The sequence below is a fragment of the Macaca fascicularis genome, chromosome 5 (assembly GCF_037993035.2).
Source record: "Macaca fascicularis isolate 582-1 chromosome 5, T2T-MFA8v1.1".
In the NCBI taxonomy this organism is placed as follows: Eukaryota; Metazoa; Chordata; class Mammalia; order Primates; family Cercopithecidae; genus Macaca; species Macaca fascicularis.
This window is the reverse complement of record NC_088379.1, coordinates 129,726,843-129,744,871: the sequence shown is the minus strand read 5'-3', so window position 1 is coordinate 129,744,871 and position 18,029 is coordinate 129,726,843. Positions and strand designations below refer to the sequence as shown.

Below are 18,029 nucleotides of genomic sequence, written 5' to 3'. Positions count from 1 at the left end.
AGAATAATGTACTTTTAGGATCTATAATAATATTTAGCAGTAAAAGCCCAATAATTAGATTTCCATGTTAATAAATGATGAAATTTGATTTGTAAAGCTACAAAACAAACATCTGAATCAATTGAGCATATTATTTTATGATCATTTCAGGATAAAGTGAATATTTTATAGTGTACTATATTGCAGCCTTTCTTTTCACATATTAAGATCCAAGGTACTTTTTATCATTAAAAATTCTATTGTTCATTTTATATTGTAGTGATCGTGACATAAAATTTTGGTGTAGGATAAATACTGGGATACCAAATAACCTGTCTTAACTCTGGATAATTAATACTTTAACATATCTTTAAAAGTTAATTTATATTAATTATATTTAAAACTCTGACATCTATGAAATAGAATGTAAAATGAAGTTCAATTCACCCATAATAGAGAAATAAAGCTGATAACTTGAGAATAGTAAGATTTATGGAGCTTTTTAATCCTCCAAAATTACTTTATTGTTTCTCATCTATAAGGTGAGAGCCACAGACAGAATATTGCCCAATTTTATGCCAACTGTTTGGTATAAAATATATTCACTTTTTATTGAAGTATAAGATTTCTTATTATTGTGATATATTTTTTGCCAAAGACATAAGAATCTGTGTATCATCCCAAGCAGAGACAATTCTTCATCCTTTCTCTTTAACATAATATAGGTTTTAAGGGCATTAGGATGACCAAAGCAGTGATAATAATAATTTCTGAAAAAGCCAGTTCAATTATCCTCATCATTGAAAAATGCCATAAACATGTTTTACGTTGTCACATTTCTAAAATGCAGAATGTTGTATGTGTTTTCAAATTTTGTGAAATAGTAAATTTAAGCATAATCTAGCATTCTATTTATAGTGTTGGTTACTCATTTTACTTTTTAATACTAAAGAAAATAAAAATTCTGTCCATGTTATTGCTGCCTCAAGTCCTAAGTTTTATTTACGGCCATTCATTTGCAATGAACAAAGATAATTCTTAATGTCTCTTTTACTCCTTAAAAGATTGATAATTACTGACAATAAAACATAGAATGATTTAAGGTTTAAGAATTATAGGAATTTCCTTTCCTATAATTTATATTTATTTATTTATTAATTAATTGTTTCAAAAGAATTTACCATGTGCCTTTTAAATGATGGTGAAATGCACTCCACCAAATTCTGAGGGTAAAGTGTTTAAAGAAAATAACCCTTGTACCTACACAGAATGCTTTCCAAAGTATGAAAGTATAATGTGCACAAGTAATTTATTACGCACATAGTGCATATGGGAAAAAGATCAAGAGATAACTTGGACTGGTAGTTAGGTGACACATCACAAAAGGCCATATACAAGATATTAGCTCTAACACAGATTAAAGGCAGTCAATGAGAAAAAAATTTTAACAAAGAAGAATGATGTTCATACTTTTCTGTATTCAAAAGATCATTTTTGCAGTAGCATGGAAGGTAGATTGCTCTGCAATAGTGTAGAAGATGGTGGAAACTGGAGCAGGAGTACCAGAAAAGAGAGATAATGAAAATCCTAACTAAACAGTGATGATGAAAAAGTAAAGTAAGGAGAGATATAAAATATATTTAGTAGGAAAAAATATAGTTTATTATCAAGAGAAAAAGAAAAAATGATGTGTGTAGTGAATCCTAGGTTTTTGACTTGGGCAACCAAGTAGATAATGTAGCCAAACAGTAAGAGGGAACCAGGAGGAGGAACAGATTTGTGTGGGATGGAAAGATATGTTCATTTGAATTAAAATGAAAATATCATGTTGTGGCTATATTAAATGAGGTTGCTTTTTATAAAAGTAGTTCTGTGGTTCCCTGTGTTAGTCATAGTACATTTATTTATTCAACAAGAGTTCCTGAGTAATAGCAATGCCAAAGCAGAGTAATGGATAGGGGGGGATAATACAATAATGAATATGTATGGTCCCTGCTTTTAAAAAGTTTGAGTATGAGAGTGGAAATAAGCTCCACAAATAATCAGTATTTATCATTAGAGATGTCCAAACCAATTGCTATGAGAATTCAGGTAAGAAAGAATTTATTTGGTGACAAGTTTAAGGAAATACACTTTTTTTTTTTAAATGGGATTTAAATTATACCTGAAAGATAGAAAGAAGAAACAGAATTTTGATAGGTTAAAAAAATGTGGGAAGGACATGCTAAAAGAGGGAAGAGAACGGGCACATGCAGGGAAGGCGAACCACATAGAAACATCTAGTGGTTACCCAGTTTGACCAAAGTGGAAATTATATTTAGAGTAATGATGAGTATTAGTATTGGAAACCAAACTTGATCTTGAAAGAGGTCAGAGAATCAGGATTCGGCTTGGTAGCAGTGAGAATCTACTGAGAGTTTCTGAGAAGGGGGAGATGAATGACCTATCAGAGCTGTTCTTACTAATATTAATTTTGAAGCTGATTTACAAAGAGACCATTTAAGGGACTCCAGCTAGTATAGGAAAGAGGAAAGAGGAAGACCAATTTATGGGTCTTGTTAGATTGTTAGAATTGACAGAAATGAAATTAAAAAAGACACAATGGTGTCAAATCAATATTACTGAATGTATCCTAGTGACATTAACTAAAATTAGGAGGACAGAAAGTATTTTTGTTGAAAATAGTGAGATAAGCCATGGATGAATTTCACTGGTCACCCAAGTGGTGTTGTACAACAACCTTTTGCAAACAAGAAACAAAAGTCAAAAAAGAGTTTAGGCCTAGATTTATATGTTTGTAGGATTATGAAAATCAGAAAAAAAATTATATCCTTTGTGGGAATAATGATTCAGTCTTTATGATATATATTCTGAATCATCTATTTATAATGTTTTCCCTATTTCAGGTGACTAAACTCTTTAGGTACAGAGATTCTTTGTTTCCCAAGCACCTAAAATATAATGTTTGATCAGGCTCTTTTGGTTTCAAGGAACAAAGTCATTTAAACAAGCTCAAGTAGCAGAGATTTAACATAAGGCTCAGTGAGAGAGATGAGACATACAGAAATAGCTGAGTAAGATCCAGAGTAGAATCAGGACATGTGGGGATTGGAACTAGATTCAAGGCAGCACTAGGAACATCAGAAGTAAAAATTCATGATTCTTCAACGAACATGGTCCCACTAGTTTCATTCCTGTGCCTCCTTTTTGGAGTCTTTATTTTTTTGTTTCTCTTACAAACTGATTTTACAATTTTCTTCTTTTTTATTACCTTAGCTATCCTGCTTAGTGATAATTTCTGTGTTCTCATAACTTCTTCTTTAGCATAAGCCATCATGATCCTGGAATTTATGGTATCTGCATCCTTTCATTTCTAGCTCCTTCTGTTACCTGCCTAATTTTCTCTGTGGATACTAATATCTACTCCATAGTGTACAATGTTATTGATCCAATTCATCCCAGTTTTTGCAGAACTTTTCAGGCCTATTCACCCTATAGACTGCCTGATCAATCAATAAATCCTCTGACTTGAGTCAGCTGCCCACTCTTTGTCCAGTTAAAAGAAGCCATCTAAGCAGGAGGTCTTATAATAGAAAATATACCACTTAGTGTTAAAGTAAAATAGTTCCTCATTATTGTATTTTAAATATTTAAAAAATATATAGCCAGCTGTTTCTTGTTAGTATAATATCTTCTATGATCATGTTGAACTTATAAAGTTAAATTGAATGCAACAGGTGTAACATATTTGGCTTGATGTTAACTTGCAAATCACAGAACAGAGTCTAAAATGTAGAGATTGACTTCACTTTATGGCATGTCCTATAAATATTCTTCAGTTATTTTATCAGTATTGTTTTCGTTTTCCAATTCCAGTACACATACTTCAAGTCAGGGAGTGTGTTTTTAATTCATGTTGTATTCTCTCACAAAGTGTAATAATATTGAGGTAGACAATTACAGGTATGTTGTTGGATACTGGTTGATTTCAGGTTTTATAAATTCATATTTCTCAATTTAAAGTTTAAGAGATTTAATATTTATGTGGATATATATGGGTACAAGTAGGCGCACACATGCAAGCACACATATTAAATACCTGTCAATTATAACTAATATCTTTTGCCCCCAAATCTACATAAATGACAAAGGAATTGTTTTAGGGCAATTTTATAATCAAGCACCTATATATAATTGCTCTTTCTTATCTTATACTGTTTGGCATTTGAATTTTTAAATATACCCTATAAAAATATTAAGGTATACATAATGGAATTAGAACAAGATCCTTTGGACCTTTCTGTTGACTCATTCTTATTGCATGAAATGATCTAAATATGTTTATCATTATCTGTTTTATTTTTCATTTAGCTAATGTTAGTTTACATCTAAACTCTCAAAGGCTAATAGTGCACTCATAAAAAGAGCCTGACTCAGTTTACTTTTAATATGTATATATGGATACTGAAGATTAGAATCCAATTTCTGTGTCATTAAAACATATAATTACTTTTTCCTACTTTTCTTTGTATTACCAATACAGTCAAAAAAGAATAAATAAATTAATTTTAAATGAGAAAAAGTTTATATTTTTAAATCATTACAGTGACTACTCAGAAATAGCTTTTTTATTCATAAAGAATCACAAGGATGTTGTATCAAAGAAACAATGATCAAAGATGGTAAGTATTTATTATTCAACATGTACTTGGGCACCTTTGTGAACAAGTAGCATGCAGTCATTGGTAATACCAAAACAAGTAAGACCAATTTACTGCCTTTCAAATGTTTACAATCTATGTGAAGAAGATGGAACTGCCAGCAAATAAAGTAAATAAAGTGTTATAAGACCCACATTGGAAGTTCAACATGTAAAAAAAATTAGTCTTCAACTCAATGTACATGAAACATGATTTTGCTTTTTCTGTAATTCAAACTATTTCTATTTTGGCTCCCCTTTTGCTGAATATTAGAAACTTAATCTCAGAATTTCAGTCAATTTAGGATAATCTCAGAAAAAAATTTGGGTTTCCTCAGTCAATGCCCGGTTTGCTTGGCCAACTCAGAGTCTATCTTCCCAGTGATTCTTGAAATTAGATCTATGTTCCAAGGGATTCCTCTGTGCTCAAACATAATTAAGAAACAGCAGGAAATGGAAAGAGGATGAACTGATTAATGGTTGTCATCATATAGTCATACTGGTTTCTGCTAAAAATGTCCATATTCTCATTGGTTCTCTGGTTATTAGTCCATGTAAGTTGCTGCTTTTCCTTCCTTAGTCCTACTTAAACCATAATCTAGACGACTAGATCTCAGGTATGTGTGAGATCTTCCAAAGCATATAACAAACACTTGATTTTCACTCATACCATACTGGGTACAAGAGAACACTGGAGCCTGTCTCAGGTACCTCTGCTCAGCCACTGCATTTTTGATCATGTGTTACATGGCAATAGAAAACACAGTTAAAAACATTCTGGTCCCAAAATGAGGAAAATGGAAGCAGTTTTAAATCCAGCTGGGAAAACTCCATTAGGTTTCAAGGCCTGGGAACATCCTCTGTAGCTTTCCACTGTATCCTCTGGATCTTGGCTTTGAGACATCCTTTCTTTTTCATAAAAGGTAGCATGTGTTTGTTGATGAGTAGTTTTAATAGTCCCTGCTTCCTGCCTGGATAAATTCAGGGTTAAGAGAGTCTCCTCCTTCTTCATATTGTCTCTGTCCCTTTCAGTCTCAGCTGTCAGTTCTTCTCATGAATTATTCCCAATTACCTTGTGGGCTTTTTGTGTATTTCACAGTTCATTCCATTAGACAAAAATAATCCACAGATTTTTCTGGAATAATTCCTTCTCTATTTTTGGCTTCTGCTGACATGGCTGAGGGACGATGTCAATAAGCTTCCTCGAGGCTCTCTGGTTTGATTGAGAAGAGTTATGATAAATATCTTTAATCTCTTGTATTTAACACTCTGCCTTTTTGTTTTTTCTGAGGTTGCAGCAAAAAGTTGTACAGTCACATCCTGAGTTTCTCTCTGTGGCATACATTCAGAAGTAATCTCTTAATTTTTGCATATTTTGCCATCCATATAGGCTGAGAATTTCCCAAATCATCAAGTATGGCTCCTTTTAATTGAACAGTACTTTCTTCAGTTTATCTGCCTTCTCACATTTTACTATAAGCGGAAAAAAGAACCCAGGCTTCACCTTCAACACTTTGCTTAGAAATCTCCTCAACCCAATATCCAAGTTCATTATTTACAAGGTCTGCTTTCTACATTTAGCAATTTTTTTCTAAGCTTTCTGCTACTATACAGCAAGGATCTCCCTTCCTCCAGTTTCCAATAATATATTCCTCATTTCCTTCTGAACACCGACCAGCAGGATTTTTTAAAAATTTTTTTATAGATTCAAGGGGTTACACCTGCAGTTTTTATTACATGGATATATTGTGTAGTGGTGGCACTGGGCTTCTAGTGTACCCATCGCTGGAATAGTGAACATTATACTTAGTAGGTAATTTTTCAGACCTCATCCGTCTCTGATGCTTTTCCCTTTTGGAATCTCCAGTGTCTATTATTTCCTTCTCTCTGTTCATGCATAACCATTATTTAGCTCCCACTTATAAGTGACAACATGCTGCACTTGATTTTCTGTTTCTGAGTTATTTCAGCTGGTTAAATCAAAGTTTTAAGATCTGGGGTCCTACAACATAGAAGGGCACCATTCCTTTAAAATTAACATAGAATTTGTGTATGTGTGTTTTTTGCTTTTTCTGGTGAAGATTTTATATTGTTTATTACATTATTAAGGGTTTCCATTTGTGGTACTTTACAAGTATGATCGTAATGTTTTGTACTTTATCCCATAAAGAGGTGAAATCTATTCCCCCACCTCTTAAATCTAGGCTGTCCTTGTGAGTTTCTCTAGCAGAAGTAACACTGAGTTCCAGAATCTAGGTCTCAAGAGGATTTATGCATCCTTCCTAAACTCTCAGGAAACTCCGAAAGCATCATGTTGAGAAGAAGCCACAGGTAGAAAGTGCAATCAGTCACTCCATTCTTTCAGTCATTCTAGTTGATGACCCAAACATGTGAGTGATACCAGCTGGCTGCACCTGCATAAAGCCCAGGTGAGATTAGCAGAAGAAACACCCAGTCAACCTACAGACATGTGAGAAATTATAAATCAGTGTTGTTTCAAGCCGCTAAGCTTTAGGTTATAGTATACGATGTTGCAATAGATATAAAAAATCGATTACCCCATAAAAAGCTGATTTGGGGCAAAAAGCAAATTCTCCTCCAAAAACTTTCCCTTTTACTGCTGGGTCTTTTTGACAAAAGTGTTAAGGAGGAGACATTTTTTAATCAACACTTTAATGACATTTTTCTTCCACTCCATGAGTCAAAAGGAGATAATATTCATCCTCCGAAAAATTGTTTTACAATAATGTTATAATTAAAATGTTTTAAATTCATTTGTATTATACAAAAATGATATATAGACTTGGTTTTCCTTCGAAGAAGTCAAAATTTCCAGGCTCATTTTATCAGTACACAAGCTTACAGGCTTGACTCCATCAATGGAATTTCTTGACCATTGTGTCAGGTCATTCTTGTGTTGCTTTAAAGGAATACCTGAGACTGAGTAACTTATAAAGAAAAGAGGTTTAACTGACTCATGGTTATGCAAGTTGTATAAGTATGGGGCTGGCACCTGCTCAGCTTCTAGAGAGACCTCAAGGAATTGTTATAGCAGGGAGCAAAGCAGGAGCAGGAAGGTCACATGACAAGAGCAAGAGGAAGAGAGAGGGTTGGGGGAGGTGCCATATACTTTTAAACAACCACATCTCATGAGAACTCACTCACTGTAGCAAAAATAGCACAAGCAAGCCAGGAGGCACAAACAAGTCATGAGGAATTCACCCCCATGACCTCCCAACAGGCCCCACCTCCAATACTGGGTATTATATGAGATTTGGGTGGGATAAATATCCCAAACATATCAACCATCTTAATATAAATATATAGAATCTCCAATTTACACTTTTAAATGTTATCATAAGGGAGGATTCTTTCTCTGAGAAATTAATCTGTTTATGTTCACCATGTCCTGACTCAAAAATAATTATGATGTATCTATATCATCTACTCTCCATCTTTTTTTATTTACCCTGTATCGTATCCTTAGTATAATAATGATGAAAGAAATAATTAATATTTAGGCCGGGTGTGGTGGCTCACGCCTGTAATCCCAGCATTTTGGGAGGCTGAGGTGGGCAGATCACCTGACATTAGGAATTTGAGAGCGGCCTGGCCAACATAGTGAAACCCCCTCTCTACTAAAAATACAGAAAAAATTAGCCAGGCATGATGGTGTGTGCCCGTAATCCCAGCTACTCAGCAGGCTGAGGAGGAAGAATTGCTTGAACCAAGGAGGTGGAAGTTGCAGTGAGCCAAGATCACACGACTGCACTCCAGTCTGGGTGACAGAGCGAGACTCCATCTCAAAATAATAATAATAATAATTAATATTTAATAGTATTTAATCAAAATGAGGTCCACACCTTAAAATCAAATTTGTTATTTCTTTCCAAAAGGTTGTTTTATATTTCACCATGACATTTGAAAATTCCTACTATCAGCATGTTCACAATCTTAGTCTATCAAGTCTGTCACTTCATTCTCATTTATTCATAGACACAAAGAAAAATTTGAATAATTCCAGACCTATTATATTTTACTAATTCTCTAAAGCATATTTATTTAAATATTGCTGGATTGGATTAAACTGTATTTTAATCCCATTAACTATAACTAGGAGAAATTGGAACATTCACATATAAACATTATGTCTTTCACAGGGATTCTTACCGCACTATTTATTCCCACTCAGAATAAATGCATATAAGACTAATTCAAATGTGGTCTAATTTAAGTACAAGGTGATGTTTTCAATTCAGTTGTCACTTATGACTTGCAGATGAACGGCTTTCCTTTTTGATCCATAATCTATTCAAACTGTCATGGGACATTAAAATGCTTAGCTAAACTTTCCACACACATATTCATTGAAATAAATTTTGAAAAATCTTTCAGTTATCAAATCACTACCTCTTTTTCTATTTGATTTTCCTTTTCATTGTTAATTTATTTGTTGATTTGTTATCAGTGTAATAGAAATATCATTTTAATAAAATTTTAAATAAAGTTTCCTCCTTAAAGTTTAGTATGTTACAATGAACAAAAGAGAACTACTTGATAAATATTAAGTTGAAGGCAAACAATCTGTTTGCAATGAAATGAAAGAAATCACTTTCTCATACGGGTATTTTCCCCAGGATCTAAAATAAACCTTGATATTTTCTTCCAAATTCTTATCCTTTCTATCATTTTCTCAATAGGTAACACTATTCCTGGCTTTATCTGATTTCTTGCCAGTATGTAGCGCATAGTGAATCATTTCAATAATGATATGCATACCCCTAAGTAATGTTTCCTTAGCCTTCTGGTATTCTTTTTTTGACAATCCCCAGCCCCAATTTGCCTTCATTGTTTGCACTGTGTTCCAGAGATGCTGAGAATATTACAGAAAGCCTCAAAGTTATGCAGGCACTTCTAATTTCTTCCTAATATAATTTATCTAATTCTTTCTAATATTAATAGAATTCTGATTTTTTTTTTTTTTTTTAGAGCAGCAATGTGTCTAGCTAATATAATCTACTTCCCTACGTACCTTGTGTAGTTCTGGTAAATTAAACGTAAGTACAAATGTGCTGACAATTATTGAAAAAGTTTTATTTTCCTGATATAGGTGCCAGTTACCACTTATTCACTACTCCTTCCCTCATCTTCTGTTTCTAACGGATAAAAGGAGATGGAGGTAGAATGACAGTTTGAGACCTTGTGGGGTGACCAACCCTCCTGGTAAAATCAGGGACTGCGGAGTTTTCCTAGACATGTGACTTTTCATTTTAAAATAGAGAAAACCCCAGGCAACATGGAAGAAGTTGGTTATCTTACCAAAGGGTGAAGTGAAAATGAGGATGAAAGTTACTCAAGAGGGTAGAAGAGAAAGAAAGGCAGTTCCTGATGGCATCGTACAGCTACCATATAAGCTATGGGCTTTTTATTAGAGAAGAGAAATAAACTTTTGTGTATCAACTCATGAAATTTGGCTTTTTTACAAATACTCAAACATGCTCTTTAACTGCATTCACAACCTTGATGTACTCTAGTCCATGTGAACCACATCACAGTCCATTTGAATGGTGTCACCTGAAGTTGTGCAGCACACAGCCTGTGCAGCTAGCTGTATGTGGTGGCTCTGACCAAGATTACACTGTCATAAACCATAAAATCTTTAATGCTCAAATGATGGTTCCACCTTACAGACAAGCTGTTTCTCAGATGTATTCTCTCTCTCAAACAACTCCAGACCATATACCTTTTTCTTTCTTCCATGAGGTCTCTTAGAGAAAAAGATTCCCTCTCTCTTAGTATGTCTCTAAGTGTGAGGTTGATTTCTTTGCTTCCCACATCCTTGGGGTCTTAATCCACCTGATTTGGCTGCAAATGATTTACTTTTCTTATTAGCTTTTTGAGATTGTAACAATAAATTTTGTGGGACTCTCACATCAAATTATGATCTCTGAGTTCTATTAAACCAGTTTATCTCCATGTTTAAATACTGTAGCACTAAACATGGACTCTTTAGCAAAATATTAATGCATTTGTTCACCTGAATTATTTACATTTTAGCTGGGTACAATTTTCTTAATAATATCCAAATATAGAATATAAATATATAGACAATAATGAGCAAATATAGAATCCTCCATGAAAAAAAAGAAATTAAACAAAAGCTTTTCCTTAAGGTAAATGTTGGAAAAACAATGATTTTCCTCCTTTTTAAATTTTGAATCAGTTACAAACTCTAGGTATTCAGAACTTACATAGCATTACTGAGACAATGTGCTTCCGATTTAGATTGCTTTACCCTCCCCTCCCTTCCTCCCTTCCCCAGCAATGGAAATTCCATTGTTTTTTTTTCTTTTTTTTTTTGAGACGGAGTCTCGCTCTGTCACCCAGGCTGGAGTGCAGTGGCACGACCTCCGCTCACTGCAAGCTCTGCCTTCTGGGTTCACCCCATTCTCCTACCTCAGCCTCCCGAGTAGCTGGGACAACAGGCGCCCGCCACCATGCCCGGCTAATTTTTTTTGTATTTTTAGTAGAGACAGGGTTTCACCGTGTTAGCCAGGATAGTCTCGATCTCCTTACCTTGTGATCAGCCCGCCTCGGCCTCTCAAAGTGCTGGGATTACAGACGTGAGCCACTGCGCCTGGCCACCATTCCATTTTTATATAAAACTTTGCAGGTGAATTGAGAGGGGAGCTTCTGACTCTGGTATTATGAAGCATTATGCCGGAGCCAGATGCTTTTGCATGTTTGGAAGTAACAAGTGGCTGTCTAATAGGCTAGAATCAGAGGCTTCCTTGTTGATGAAAGGTTTCTAATGAGATAAGGAGTATGTAATAGAGAGAAAAGACATTTGGAAATAAGCATGCATTCTCATTCAGTCTATATGACTTCAAAAATTCATTTAACCTTTATCTCATTTCTCTAATTATTTTGCAAATGGATAATATATGTATCAAATAAAACCAGGATGGTATAAACAAGGGCATATTGTTTCATTTCTCCAGAGCTACATCATTTGCAGAAGTTGGCTAGATGTTGGCTGGGGCTAGAGTCATCAGAAAAGTTCCCCCCATCACCCTGCCCACTGGGATGCTGGGCTGGGCCTCTCCATCTCTCCATGTGATCTCAGGGCCTCTCCTCGTGGCTTCCTTGTGAGGCCCCTCTGCATGGCCTCTTCAGCAGGGTAGCCAAGTTTCTTTAATGGTGGTTCCTACAAGTGAGCATGCCAAAGTAGGATGCAGAAGCTACCAGTCTTCTTCAAAATTAGACTTGGAACTGGCACACTGTTACTTCTGCCACATTCCAATGGTTAATGCAAGACCAGATACAAAATGAAGTGACAGCTTAAGGACATGAATTCCAGGAGGCATGGCTCACTGGGGGTACCTTTGGAGTCTAGCTACCACAGTGAGTTGGAAAAAAGGCATAAAATCATGGCTTCCCTTTTCAACAGTGTGGAAATCCACACATTTACATAGAAAATAACTGTAGGTTGGTATTTTCAGTATGTTTGTAAAACAGCAATAATCTCTGACAGGGCCCTGTGTTTCATAGTTAAAACGCCTGGGGCCTGGTGCACTGGCTCATGCCGAGGAGGACCGAGGAGGTGGATCCCTTGAGTCCAGGAGTTCAAGACCAGCCTGGGCAACATGGCAAAACCCAGTTTCTACTAAAAATATGAAGATCAGCCAGGCGTGGTGGCACATGCCTGTAGTCCCAGCTACTCTGGAGGCTGAGGTGGGAGGTAGCAGTAAATCGAGATTGCCCCACTAGACTCCAGCCTGGGTGACAGAGCAAGAGCCTGTCTCAAAACAAAATAAAAACCACGGGGCATACAGTGTTCCTCAATCAATTTAGTCTAGATTTGTGATTCCAGTTACATTTTTCTGACAGAATAATTTTCAAAAACAGAAGGGGTTTAATCAGTATTAAATGAAAATAAAAATTTAACATTCCAAAGGAATGATCATATATTAAGCTGACTGGAGAGCACTAATAACAAATATAGGCACCTAGGTAAGATTGACTAGTCAGGATATTATGAATTACCTCTTGGTGGCCATTTACCACCTAACTTAGAAAAAACAAAGCAAAACTTTCTGAGAAGTAACCACCAAGACTTAGGCTTCTTGGATCAGCTGTGGTACATGCTGTCCCTGCCCACATCATCAGTACAGTTCCCTGGAAATGTATGTAGGACGGGAAGTGATATTTACAAGAGCCTCTGTGGCCTTAGAAAAATGTCTTATAAGATGTGTTACTCCCACAGACTGTTTAATTTATTTTTATGCTTTCTAGTACATAATATTAAACTTCCAAACTAATACAATCTACCTTCCCGAGGTTACCAATGCCAAGGCATGCAAGTTTATCAAGTAATAAGAGACCTGGACAAAGAAAAAATAATATGTGGTTCTACAAAACAGAGAGTCTCAGGACAGTAAGTGAAATAGTATCTCTCTTTTACTTGGGAATCTGTCAAACGAATAAATTCTTTGCAGCAAAGCAAGTGATTAATTTATCTAATGATTCACCAAAATCTAGTCAAAGGATGCACAGTGGACATAATTGAAAGTTTACCTTCACATATGACATTGAATTATTTTCTAATTAATGTAATTATTGCTATTATTGCATGTGACCACATGACTGACACAGGCCTCAGGGATATAACTTATTACTAAGCCACTTTCAGCTGTTCTTGGATATTTAAAATATAGTTCAAAGAATACTTCATGGAGGGTATTTATTGGGATCTGAGATTTGATGAAAGGGTGAGATTTGATGAAAAGGTGACTTTGTGGTTGGCATGAGGAGGTCATTTAAACTACATATGGACCCATAGAAGAAAAGGTAGGAAAAAGCAGTTCTGGGAATCCAATAGAGGAGCATGTTAGAGAATCCTAATTTGCTTCTTTAAATTTCTTGCTGCATATTTGGGGTGAATGAGAATATGAATTTCAGATCCATGCTGTCATGTGTACTGTTGGTGTAATTTTGGGGTCTACTAAGAGTTTTTGCTTTATCGAGGCACATGGAAAAAAGTGAAGGGTAAAGGTGAATCGTTGTAACTAGTCACCTAGTAACCACAGCCAATGAGTCTTTATTTCTCTTCACTGGTAATTCTGCAAAATAAATCTTATTTGGGGATTTGTTTAATTCTTTGAAAGAAAGACCTATATCTTACACGTTTTATGAGCAACATCTATTTTCAGGCTTGTTTTCAAGGACAGGAATGAACACAGCTGGCAACAATTACTTTTAAAATGTAAGGCTTAAATAAGCATTCTTTTAAAAGAGTATTTAAGAGGGTAGCCACAGTTGGACGTTCCTATCATTATGCCTCCCATGTCAATCAAAGTTTTTCTATAGTCTAGGTCTCCATCAAGTCCAATGAACATAACTAACAAAATGTGAATTTATGTAAACATAACACTGTTATTAATAGTAGCATTACAATAATCTGGTATGGTTTGATGGACCTTCCTTGTTTTATTTTCAGCTTCTGCCATGGTCTCGTTAAATAGTATATGAGATGAAATAAACAGAGTTCTTTAAATTTGTGGGGAAATCTGAAAGGCTGCCAGTAATAACTCTTTTCCAGATTCAAAGTAACTATCCGTTGAAGGACAGTGTGCAGTGTGCTAGCTGAAAAAATAAAAATAGCTTGATATGGGTGGTTGATACATAAACATATACATATACACACACACATACACATACACATACACATTCATATAATATATACCAAATCCTGGGCTTGGTAGTAATCAGAGAAACTCTTAAGGCTGCTGATCCTGCCAGACACGTGGTATAGCAGTTCAGTGTGCCCGGGCTTGCTGCAGCTGCCTTCCACATGCAAGAAGCCACCAGAATGCCACTTTTGAGAATCAGTAGTAAATGGAGAAAATTACATGTGAGGTATATCCGAAATATGTGAAGTGGAGACTGACTTATCCTGTAGTAGAGTGTATAGCAAGTAGGCTGAACGCTTTTTATACAATGCACAGAGTTCTTTAAATTTTAAATTTTAATATGTGGCACAACTTGAAAGACTGCCAAGGATAAAATATCACTTTGTAAATAAACCTGAGTGACTTACACAAGTTAATTTAGAGGACTAAAATGAGTCCTCTAAATTTTCATAGCCTTTCATGTAAAATCATTGGAACTCTAAGATCACAGTATTCAACTTTTGCAGCTTTTAGGTATTGTTATAATTATTACAGAGCTTGCAAATATAAAGAAACTGAAATTTAACTCTACCAAACAAGGAACTGAATGTACTGTATGATGAGAACACAGACATTATAAAAGACTTAATTTTTGAAATTTATAATTGTGATTTGGAAAATCTCAACTTGTGGAATCTTTGGATGGAGCTGTTGCTTCTAACTGGATGAAACTATATTTTGTATCTAAATGGATTAAAGTTGAGATGACATAATTTTGTAGCATTTAAACTTGATTGAAACCATCAAAATAAATATACATTTTCAAGACTTATATGATGAGCTTTGTTTTGTAAAAATACTTGTTGCACAATATAACTAAGTGAGCTTTAAAAAAAGACAACAGCTAGGAAAAGATTTGGACTGAAAAATTTGTACATTTCAGTATAGAAAGAATGAGAATAGATTTTATTTAGCAGTGTGTTTTGAGCTTAATACGTATCTCACCACTTAATTTTCCATTTAAAACATTATAGTCTTCAGAGAAGCATTCGTTAAAGCTGTCAGTAATTTCAAATTCATGTGAAACTGTGATTTCAGGAAATTTTATGAACAAATTAAAAATAAGAAAGGCCACATTGAAAAAAAATTGCATTCTTTGGAAAAATGTGAGTATATGGTATTGGAGAAAATACAACTAAGAAACTGATTAAAGTACGTAAATATGTACCAAGAGTAAGTATTCTGCTTATGACACGTTTAACATTTAGGCAATTGATAAAAAGAAGTTTCGGCCGGGCGCGGTGGCTCAAGCCTGTAATCCCAGCACTTTGAGAGGCCGAGACGGGCGGATCACGAGGTCAGGAGATCGAGACCATCCTGGCTAACATGGTGAAACCCCGTCTCTACTAAAAAAAATACAAAAAACTAGCCGGGCGAGGTGGCGAGCGCCTTTAGTCCCAGCTACTCGGTAGCCTGAGACAGGAGAATGGCGTAAACCCGGGAGGCGGAGCTTGCCGTGAGCCGAGATCCGGCCACTGCACTCCAGCCTGGGCGACAGAGCGAGACTCCGTCTCCAAAAATAAATAAATAAATAAATAAAAGCTTCATAAAATTATATATGTGTGTGTGTGTGTATGTCACTGTTAAGGGTTTTCTATTAAAGAAAGCAAAAAGCAATAATAAAATGTGAAATAAATTTTAAAGCAAAAAACATAAAATTCTAACTAGGTCTGAAGACTAATTACAGCTTAGTTACAGCTGATGTTATTTAAAACAGCATTCCATGACAGTGCTTAGTTATCCTAAATGAGGCCCACTAATCAAAAAGTTTCGGTAACTTCTCTACTGGGCAGAAATTATTTTAAATATCACGTTAGCAAACAGCTTAATAGAAACGATAACATGATGTACATATTTCTCATTTAAATTTTCCTCTAAATATAAAATTTTACAACCATGAAACTGAAGGAGTCAACCTATTCAATGACAATAAAGCTGCGTGGCAAACAAGCTAAGTGGGAATTAAAACCGCTTAAGTAAAAATAAGTTAAAATTGTAGCTTTTTAAAAATCAATTTTCATCCCCCTAATTCTGGAGAATTTATACTCTGCCTCTTCTGCTTGTGGTTTACGAAAGAAGCCCCAAATTCAGGGTACATGTATTAAAATTAAATATTAAGATCAGTAAACCTCAGTTGGCACGAATAAACAATATGAAAGAGTAAGCACAAATACGATCTATTTGTTTACCCATTTTTCTAAATGTGATAGCTATACTATGAAATTCCTAAAACCAGATGGGAGACTGGCTTAATATTTTGGCAAATAAACACATTCAAGTTAATGAGGAATGGGAAATAGAGCACTCTGGATTTTAGCATAAAAAATTAGAATAGAAAGATGCTACATTTCCTATTCCATCAGTTGACGGTATACTTATTTTCCTGGCAGAAATTTGGAATCTAAGCAACTCAGGTCCAGTGAGTGCAAACAACTGACATGCTTAGTACAACAGGCCCCTGTGAGCAGGCCCTCTAGGGCATTTCCTGACGCCACAGAACCGTGGACCTTTCCCCCTTTAGTGGACGCTGCGGGTGATCAGGTGGCCCTGAGGAGCAGGGGCCTGAGACCCAGTCAAGCCTGCTGTCAACCTCCCTCTGATGGAGGCCACGTCCTTTTCATGAGGCTGTTAGGAACGCCACCCTAAATCCCCACTATTTCTATTTTTGCAACATTCTTCCCAGTCCTTTCCTTCCTTCCCTTCGTCCCAGCCAAAGTAAAAGCATCCCTGGAATTTAATGGACTGAAAGGAGACCGGACGACTGAGGGGTAGAACGGGGCCTGAAGTGGCTTTGGAAGCAAGTGGGTTAAGGGAAAGACCAGAGGGTTGAGCAGGGAGAGGCAAGAGGGTTGAGCAGAGAGAGGGAAGAGGCAATCTACCCCTACCCAACTGACCCTCCCAGGAGCAGATACGGCCCCAACCGCCGGCGAGTCCCTCCGGCCTGGAAGACAAAGGAAGGATCAGGGCCCAGTGGTGACGGGGAGGGTGGGGGCAACGACTCGCGTGAGCTCGGGGACGTGAGAACGCAGCCCCCGCCCCGTTCTCCGCCTCCCCTGAGAAAGGCGGGGCCCCCACGCCGCCCCGAGAGGTCTCCCCGCCGCGCAGGCAGCGGGTCCCTGGCGGCCGCACACGCCCAGGCACTGGCTGCAGCGGGAGGGCGCGGTGGGGGGAGGGGAAGGGCGCGGGGGCGGAGCCGGCGAGCAAAGAAAGGCCGAGCGGCGGGGCGGGGGCGGGGGCTGGGGCGGGGCCTGGGCCGGTCGGGCGGGGCCGCGGAGCGGGGCGGGGCGGAGCCGGCAGGCCGGGGGCTGCTTGAGACAGTCACTGCCCTGACGGCGGCGGCGGCGGCGGTTGGCCGGTGGGGGCTGGGACTAGCACGACCGATTCCGCTGGGAAAGCTGGAACTGGCAGCCGCTGGGAGCCAAGAGGAGGATCCGGAGCTGGGAGCGTGCCCCGGGCTCGGCGGAGGAGGCGGCTGCAGTTGGAGTCCCGGGAGCGCTGCTGGCTGCGACTTCTCAGCGAAGCAAGTGTCTGAGACTGAGAGTCCGCAGCAGCGGCGGCGGCGGCGGCCACGGCGGCAGCTACGGCGGCGGCTGGGGCCGAGGTAACCGGGGGGCGGCGGC

At 37.2% G+C, this 18,029-nt stretch overlaps 1 protein-coding gene across 2 annotated transcripts in view; it reads left to right on the top strand.

Moving 5' to 3' along the window:
• Window positions 1–17,725: 17,725 nt before the first annotated feature.
• ANKRD50 (ankyrin repeat domain containing 50) overlaps window positions 17,726–18,029 on the top strand; it is a 44,813-nt gene continuing 44,509 nt past the window's right edge. For both annotated transcript variants that reach the window (XM_045392851.3, XM_005555877.5), the window contains exon 1: window positions 17,726–18,010. The gene's annotated coding sequence lies outside the window, so the exon portion shown is untranslated. The remainder of the gene's footprint in view (window positions 18,011–18,029) is intronic.